Source organism: Larimichthys crocea, chromosome X (genome assembly GCF_000972845.2).
Source record: "Larimichthys crocea isolate SSNF chromosome X, L_crocea_2.0, whole genome shotgun sequence".
In the NCBI taxonomy this organism is placed as follows: Eukaryota; Metazoa; Chordata; class Actinopteri; family Sciaenidae; genus Larimichthys; species Larimichthys crocea.
Window position 1 is genome coordinate 930,870 of NC_040020.1, and position 9,444 is coordinate 940,313.

General features: G+C 42.1%; 1 long non-coding RNA gene across 1 annotated transcript; it reads left to right on the top strand.

Moving 5' to 3' along the window:
- The first annotated feature begins 8,197 nt into the window (after nt 1-8,197).
- Nucleotides 8,198-9,239, top strand: LOC113746659 (uncharacterized). The gene is made up of 2 exons (XR_003463027.1): nt 8,198-8,465; nt 8,726-9,239. It is a non-coding gene; the product is annotated as an uncharacterized LOC113746659 (long non-coding RNA).
- Nucleotides 9,240-9,444: the final 205 nt, after the last annotated feature.

Consider the following 9,444-nt stretch of genomic DNA (forward strand, 5'->3'; position numbering starts at 1 on the left):
ATCATTGTTCTACAAGAAGACATGGAGAAGTTAGAAAGTGTGGTATGGATGTAAAAGAGGCCTCGGTTACTTGAAGGTTTTGTTTGTACTCAGGAGTTTTGTAAAAGATCTTCAAAAGATGAGGAGTGTGATCTTACAGCAAGAAAGAAAGAGAAGAAAACAGTCTACTGCTTTGTTTCATCTGATGCGTTCAGTGAGTTTATGGCCTCTGCAGTCCACATTGTTCCACTGTACATCAAAGACGACAGAGGTTTTACTGATTGAAGGAAAACTCCCGTGGAGGGACTTACAGTGATTATCTATGTGGATTGTTTCCTGGAAGAGTCCAGCCGAAAAATCCTTCAACAGTAGTTAAAAATGCGTTCCCCTGGACCTGTTTGTTCGCTTCCTTCATTGCCTCTCTCTGGATGGACGTCCAACCAGGACTCTTGGAGGCCTTGCTTGGGGTCTTCAGTACAGAACAACAGTCCAGAAATTCATCCAGCGAAACCGAGAGCCATCCACACTGGAAAGGAGATGAACGTTATCATTATCCTTCCTGACAGAAGCACTCAACATCTTCCACTGCTCTGCTGGGAGATGACGTTGGACTCCGTCCCTCAGGGAGGATCCAAGAGTTTTCACTGGAAGTCCAGAGAAACAGCTCAAAGAAGAAACTAGAAGACAACTCTTCTGAGATCCACTGCCTCCGCTCTGGCCTACATTGCTGCAGATGTCAGCAGAGCGTTCTGGATGAGGGACCTGACAGAATTTCAAACGCATCAGAACCAAGCGGAACGACTTGCTGAGACTGATGCCAGCTTTGTGAGGAACTGCAGGAGTAGATACATGCTGTGAGTACAACTGCGTAGTCTGAGTAAGTCCAGTGATGTGATGAAACATTATGAATCCGTGTTAGATTAGTAGTTTAGTTCTTCAGATGTTCACTTATAACATTCTTTCTTCTTAAAATCGTTTTCCACTTGAACAACTTGAATTGAAGCTTTGCTTTACATTTTTTTCAATGAGTCCTTTGACTCTCTGAGATTTGAACGTCAGTTTCTGCTGTTTTGTGCTCCTCTTTCTGTTCCACATTTTACTCACTGTGGGCTCCTTCTTCAAGTCATGCAGCTCTATGGAAAACAGCACCCTCATGGGAGAGCGGCGCAGAAGAAAAGAAGAAGTGAACACTCAAAGACGTCTTCTTTGGTTGCAGTTTGCAGTTTGACACAGTAGAAAGTCATATAAATCATATGAAAGAAAAATTAAGTTGAAAATTTCACTTGATCATTTTATTAACACGAGCCCTTCAAGTGTTCCTGATATATTGCCATGTTTACATTATATTTACCTTTACCAATGTCTGTCTGTTATGGTAAGTTTTTGCTGAGGCAGCCCATTGTTGGCCACAAGTACAATGATGATCTGTTTAATCTTGTACTTTACCATTTATCTGTGTACAGTTTGCTACACATTAAAAACGTAACATTTAGTCAGCGTTAAACTGGCGTTTTTTGTTGCTTCTAAACCTCTGCGTGTGTTGAACTGAAGCATGGTGCATTTTTTATTGTTCATGAATCAAAAATTGTGTTTCTCGTCCTTGTCTTGAAGTTCATTTTGAAAGTCTCAGTCTAACCTCTTAAGATTAAAGTCTGCAGAGGTATGAGAGAGAGTGATGGAGAATGATTGTTCATGTCAAAACAGGTGAGATTAAGATGAGGCGAACCCATGATGTGAAGAGCAAATGTTCATCAAAGTCACAATCTGTCAAACTGTTTGCCATCCAAAATGCATGAAATGAAATATAAATATAAAGTTGTCCTCTTCTTATTAAATTAACACTTTTGTAATCCATTGTGTCATCACAGATTTTAACTGTAAAACTCTCAGAGATGTCACTGTTGAAGTGTTGCCTTTCCTTCGCTCGCCTCTCTCTCTTTTTTCCCTTCGGCCTAGCTCCTGAAGTCCAACCCCTCCCATCTGACAGAGCTGGATCTGAGTGGAAAACGCCCTGAAGGGATTTATTCAGGGAGTGGTGAAGGAGTGAAGGAAAAGAAGCTTTGTTTGTAGTGAAGGATCTTGACGAAGCCTGTTCGTACCTGTGGCACTGCGACTTGTTTTTTGCCTCTTGTGTGCTCTGTGGACTGGAGAGTCCCCGAAGATGGAGTGGATAGAGTTCCAACTGTTAAACTGGAAGACTATGAGGTCAGTTCACTGATCTCTCCAAGGTGTTACTATCTGATACAGATCTGATGTTTAACCTGAGATATGAAGGGAATTATCAAACTACCGAGTTGGATGAAGCCTTAATGTGTGTGTTTCAAGACATAACTTACATCCATTAAAGTTTGTTTAAAATTATTTTTTGTTCATTACTCTTCATTGTTTGTTTTGTTGTTTTGTATTGTAATAAATTTCAAGCTCTGTATGCAGTAACCCAAACAAAGACACACAAGACTTATTATGTCTTGCATCTCGTTATGTGTTTTCTTGCTTGTGCTCGACATGACTAATGTGTATGGTTGTCTGAATGTTGTTAGTTTTGTGCTGTGCGCTTTGCCCGTTTGGATGATGTCTGTAGAAATAGGAAAGATACGACTAGGCTCTGGGGGACCATTATGATGATCCACAATCAACACCAATGACAAAGTCACCTCTACTCATTTTAGAGAAAAAGAAAATAGCTCATCATTGATAGTTCGGACCTTTAGTAATGTTGTTTGAGCTGCACATTTTCAAAATCTTGAACAGCTATATGATGGACTTTATTTATTAAATGGATTTTACTTCAAGGCATCATTATTCTTTATTCCCGATTGTGGAGCTGCAGTTTAAAGCTAGCTGCAGTTTGGTCATGAGATAAGTCCTTTTGCTTCTCTGGCCGTCACTCTGCTGAAGTCCAACCCTCCCATTCTGACCGAACTGTGGTACCGGAGGCTACAATCGACTCTGAAGGATTCAGGAGTGAAGAAAGAAGCTGTGTGTGGGCGTTTACTGGAGTCAGTTCCCAAAACTGGTAAACGGAACGTGAGACTCTGATGGTCAGTTCACTGACTTTATGTTCATGCTTGTCTTTTTTTTGTTTTTTTTTGTACATATTCAATTTAAATCTTTGACTGATGTTTTATATTTTTTGGTTGATGAATTCCCAAACTGGTTTTGGTTTTTGATATAATTGTTGGAAAAGTCACAGAAGAAAGTCCTACAAGAAATGCAGAAACATAACGGAAAGGTCCAAATGTTTGACCAGTTTGTGGGGATTCCCTACAGTTCGGACTCACATTGTGTGTGTAGGCGCGCAAGGACCCTGCGAGCGAGGCGGCAATCACATTGTGGTCCATCAGTCAGTGAAGATGACGTCTTAGTCCGTGCCTGTCTTGTGATTGTGATGAGGCTTGTAGAGTTGTAGAGTGGTGTTGTGACGGATAAATACGAATGAGGTTGTGCAAGAGTGAAAGATCTGCTGATAGCCGATAAAACAAACAGCTCTTTTTTGCAGTGCAGAGCGTTTTTTGCAGCTTCTGTGGAAAGGAAAACAGAGAGAGGAAATGAGAACAAGAGACCCAGGTTAGTAACGCGATTTTAGAGAATAGTCAAGAAGAAGACTGTGATGTGGAACCGCAACGTTCAATAAAGATTGAAGTTGACAGAACCGTGATGATCTTCATGATAATCAGAATTGATATGGATGCTACAGACAAAACACCTCACAGCTGCTTGTTTGGGCGGGTTGTGGTTGGTTGTTTGCATTTTAAAACCAGAGCTCTCAGAGTAAGTAATCCTGAGTAAACTACAAACAGCAAGCCTCCTAACACTGGCCAACGTCCCAAACACACCAACAAGGGATTCAGGATCCAAGGAGTCACAAAAAGAAGAGTGTGTTTGGGTTGTGGTAACTTTGTCGGTGGTGCTGGTCGGTTTTTTGGTAACATCGTTCCCATGCAATGAGTTCTTGGAGGGATCCTGAAAGTTTGTGGAATTTGACAGTTGTCCTTGTTGAGCTTATGCAGCTGAAGTGGAGGAAGGAAAGGATAGTAAGTGTGAATTTGACAGTTTTTCCTTTTTGAGCTGCAGTGAGGATGGAAATAGTAACTCAAAGAGGATTGTGAATTGTCTCAAGTGAAGATTGGTGGAATGTGAATGAGACTTGCCACCATAACTCTTTGACATGTACATGTGGCCTTGCTGTTGAAGACACACTGAACAAATGTAGAACTCTCCTTTGAATGACATTATACCACTCCTAAGACACCAAACCACAGTCAAAGGTCATGGAATAAATCAATTTAAAACTGTTTTTCAGTCATACATGTCTGATTTTGATTGATCCTCTAAGTCCAGACTGACTGAGATCAGCAGCAGTTATAACTCTGTGTCGACATGCAATGGTTGTCTGAAGTTGTGCTGACGTTTGGCATGATTGTCTGTAGCAGGCTGACATTATGATTGATCCCAATAAACACAATGACCAAGTCACTCTACATATAACTACGACGAACAAAGCTCATTGATTAGGAGATCCCATTAGTATCCATGTTGAGCTGCCAACGCTTCTATAACCTGAACCCCCACATCTCGAATGGATTATAAAGCGCATTCTCTTATCAACATCATCCCTATCTTTCACTCAACAAGCTGCGACCCGCATCCCGCCTGCAGTTTGTCAGAGATCAGCTGTGCTTCTCTGGCCTCGCTCTGAAGTCCAAACCCCTCCCATCTGACAGAGTCTGAACCTGGAGAAAAAACGACCTGAAGGATTCAGGAGTGGAAGAAGCTGTGTGCTGGACTGGAGATCCCAAACTGTAAACTGGAGACTCTGGGTCAGTTTACTGAAACGTTTATGCTGCTGTTTTTTTTTGTAAATATTCAATTTAAATCTTTGACTGATGTTTATCTTTTTTGGCGAAAATGAATTCCCAAATGGCTTTGTTGTTGATAATTGTTGGAGTCACAGAAGACAGAAAGTGCAGAAATCAATGTTTGACAGTTTGTGGAGCTTCCACAGACTCCACTTGTGGTCCATCAGTCAGTGAGATGACGTCAGTGCTGATGAGGTGTATGGTAGGAGTGTGTGACGGATAAGAATGAGGTTGTTGAAAGATCTGCTGATAGCCGAAAAAACACAGGCTGCAGAGAGTTTGAGCTTCTGTGGAACAGAGAAAGAGACAGGTTCTAGAGAAAGTCAAGAAAGACGTGAACGCAAAGTTCAATAAAGATGAAGTGAAGAACTGTGATGATCTTCATGATATCAGAAGCTGATATGGCTGCTACAGACAACCCTCACAGTGCTGTGGTGTGTTGTGGTGTGCATTAAACCAGAGCTCAGGTTAAATACAGCAGCCTAACACAGGCCAAAAACGTCACACACACACAGGATTCAAGGATTCAAGGGTCAAAAAGAAGCTGTTGGTTCACTGAGTCCTTGAGATCCGAACAGTTGTGAATTTGACAGTTTGTCCTTGTTGAGCTGGCATTGGAGGAATAGTAACTCAAAGAGTGAAATTTGTCCTCAAGAGGTGGAAGATGGATGACTGGCCACCAAATACTCTCTTGAATGTAATGTGGCTGCTGTTTGAAGACACAACTCTGACCCCCAACACCCCCCCAATGTAGACCTCTCCTTTGAATGCATTTACCCACTAAGACACAAACACATTCCAGAAGGTCATGGATCAAATAAAAAAACCGTTTTTAACGCCAACATGTCTGATTTGATTTGATCCTCTAAGTCCAGAATGACTGAATCAGCAGCATGTTATTAATCTGTGTCGACATGAATGTTGTCTGAATGTTGTGCTGCGTTTGCGATGATGTCTGTAGCAAGGCTGACATTATGACATTGATCCACAATAACACAATGACAAAGTCACTCTACTCATTTTAGAGAAAAGCACCATTGGTTAGGACCCATGTAATGTTGAGCTGCACATTTTCAAACCTGACACATCTGATTGGATGATAAATGGATTTTTATTTATTTTTTATTCAGATTGTGGACACTGGCAGGTTGTCACGAGATCAGCTGTGCTTAACTCAGGCCTCAGCTCTGAAGTCCAACCCCTCCCATCTGACAGAACTGCGCCTGGGTGGAAACAACCGAAGGGATTCGGAGTGAAGCTGCTATGTGATTTTCTGCAGAGTCCCACATGTAAACTGAAGACTCTGGGGTCAGACCATTCTTTACTTCTGTGCTGGATTAATTGATGTGAACGTTGTGTTGACACTAAACTGCAGACATCAGGCTGATATTATACTGATCCACACTGAGTATCTGAATGCTAAAGTCTATTTTCTTCTTCTGTGGTTTTAGTCGGACTGGGATAATTCACTCTGAACCTCTTCAATTATTTTCTTATATTTCACATCATGTTTTTGTTTAAATAAATGAGAATAAAATACATAAATACTCGGATGACAACCATACAGTATCTGTATTGGAACCATTCGATACAGTGGTCTCGGTTCAGTACGCACTATGAATCAAACAATACGCTTTTTTATATTTATTTTATCAACTTCTGACGATGCGCTCTGTGCTGAAAGCTCAGTGGATCTGCACTCGACTACTCCGCCTTACGCCCAAACCCCACCGGGCCCTGTGCAAACTGCCGGTCGTAAAAACAGACAAAAGTGAAACTAATTAACTACGTAGCATATTTACACACGTAGAAGCATGTTTGCATGGAAAATGTTGAATCGTGACACTAAGTATCGAACCGAAGTATCGTTGCACCTCTATAAAAACAATAATCAATCAATAATCTCTATTTCACTGTAGCAATACAAATATATTCAGTATTATTTTTTTACATTTTGATGAAGTTATATGATGCTGATCTTTCTAAACCTTCTTCAGCTCTGAACAGATTATTAAACATTGAATGATTTCAAGCAGGAACATTGTCTTCTAAACTTACCATCATTATTCTTTTTCAGATTGAGGAGCTGCCAGTTTGTCAAAGATCAGCTGTGCTTCTCTGGCTCAGCTCTGAAGTCCAACCCTCCCATCTGACACAGCTGGAGCTGAGTGGAAACAACCTGCAGTATTCAGAAGTGAAGCCTCTGTCTGATCTGTGGAGAGTCCACACTGCAGTCTGCAGACTCTGAGGTCAGTGAGGGTTGCAGTCAGTCCATGTTGGTCTCAGCAGTATTGTACTAACACAGTTAGTATCAAGCACAGATCCAGTATTTCTGTAAACCTCCGACCTTCTCAGCGGCTGCTTTCCTCAGTGAAGCTGTGAGAGGAGAACGGTGACAGGCTTCAGGATTGGACAGAAAGACAGAGAGAGAGAGAACAGTCAGCCAATCAGATGAGCCGGAAGCTCGTTGTGATCATGTGTTTTTGGTTGATGTGAAGACGACTGTGTTGTTGTGTTCATGTCTACAGGAAATAAAGCTGATTCCAGCTGACAGCATTCCAAGATGTACAGAGACAGTGGTCCTCTCATTCAAATCTGATCTCAAGTGTTTGTTCTCTCATTCCAACACTAAAGAACTGATCAGTTCATCTTTGTCACAGCTCTCAGATCAGTCGACTGAAGCCTGCAAAGAAACCTCATTACATTTAGTGAGCATGTGGTCTTTGTAAGAGCGAAACCTCTGCTGAAGTCCAGGACCCACAGCTGAAAATGAAAGTGAGCAGTGAATGTCTCTCTGTTTCTGCACTGATGATGCGTTCAGGGACTGTCAGCACTTTATTTCCACTGTGTACTTGAGTGAAATGTGGCGAGTCAACAGACTTGATGCAGGTCTGTGAGCTTCAGTCCAACACGTTAACATGAGAGCTGACAGGAAGCTGGCTACGACACAGCCGCTCCACTTGTGTCTGAACAGGACTGAAGTCCTGCTGGTCTTTATACTGGATGTGCTGCATCACTGACTGACAGTCTGATGAAGGGAGTCTCTGGAAACCTGATCATGACTTCTGTGTCTGTCTGCTTCTCTCATCAGGTGGAGGTCACATGAGAGAGATCAGCTGAGTCCTGATGATCCAGAGAGGTTGAGCAGCAGCATCGCTCTGACTGGGCCATGTTACTGGGAGGTGGAGTGGAGAGGAGAGCTTCATCCAGCAGAGCTGACGGAGGAATCACAACAAGTGGAGATGACGTCAGCGCTGCAAGTCTGAACTGCTCTGAGATCAGCTCCACTGTCAGACACAAGTCAAGTCCACCATCATCATGTGTGTTCCTCTGGATCATGTGACAGAGGATCATCAGTGGATCTGGACTGCTCTGCTGCTGCTGACACACTGAGACTCCTCCACTCCCTCTGCTCCACACTCAGCCACCTCCTCCACCTGGACCTGGACCTTTTCTTTCTTTCTGTGGTTCTCTCTGTGTTTCTTTAATGCTCCACGCTGTTGAATGATGGAGAGCTGCCTTCATTGTCACGTTTTATACTGTATCATGGAGGTTGATGGAGTGGAAGTCTGATCCTCATCAGTGCTGGATTACATTTCTGTATCCTGGTGCTTTTTCCTTCTGCAGGTTTATGTTCTTATTTTGTATGAATCTAATAATAATATCATAAAAACATCACAACACACGAGCAACAAAGAAATAAAAATTATGATCACAAACAAAAAAAAAATGTAACAAACATTGTGATAAAATAAATTTGAGTTAAAACAATTACAGCAAGTTAGATATTAGAAACCTGAATCAACGACAGCACTGAAATACTGCAGAGTGACTGCTGTACTTTGAATACTTCAGGTATTAATACTTGTGTACTTTGACTCAAACAGGAAACAGCAGATAGCACCGTCACTACTCGTACTTTGAAGAACATGGAAGGATGTCTGTGATGGAGAGCAGATCTGACTTCAGCTGCCAGTTTGTTGGTTTGGACAGCAGGTGGTGCTGCTGCATCAACAATCAGCTGAGACTCCAACAGTGTCAGAGAGTCAGTAGCTGAGGATGGAGTCAGTGATGGAGGTGTAGAAGTGCACCATCTTCGTCATTGGCAGGTTGAACTTGTTCAGCTGCCACAGGAAGTTCATGTCTTTGAAGGCTTTCTTGGTGAGGGAGCTGATGTTCAAATGTAAATACCTGAAACTGAGGTTAAATTACAGTCAGATGCGATGAAATCTGTTGCACAGACCCAGCTTCAAACTGGACAAACCGGGACGTCCAGTCATCTTCAAGGCTGCTGTACAGTAGATTAGATTAGTTTAGCATTAAGACTAGAAAATGAACATGTGCGTCTATAAAATGTTGAACTATTCCTTTAAATAAACAGAAAGATTGCCTCACTGTCAACTGTTGCATAATCACTGGTTTAGAGCAGAGTGTGTGTATGATAACCATCTTCATATCTCACCTTTACCTGTCCCCAACACACACACACACACACACAGTGTCTCACTTCAATAACACACACACAGGAAATCAGAGTCATAGAGCGCCAATCATTAACCTGAGCTCAGTGTGTGTTCAGGGACGATATGGGGAGGAGTAGGAAGGA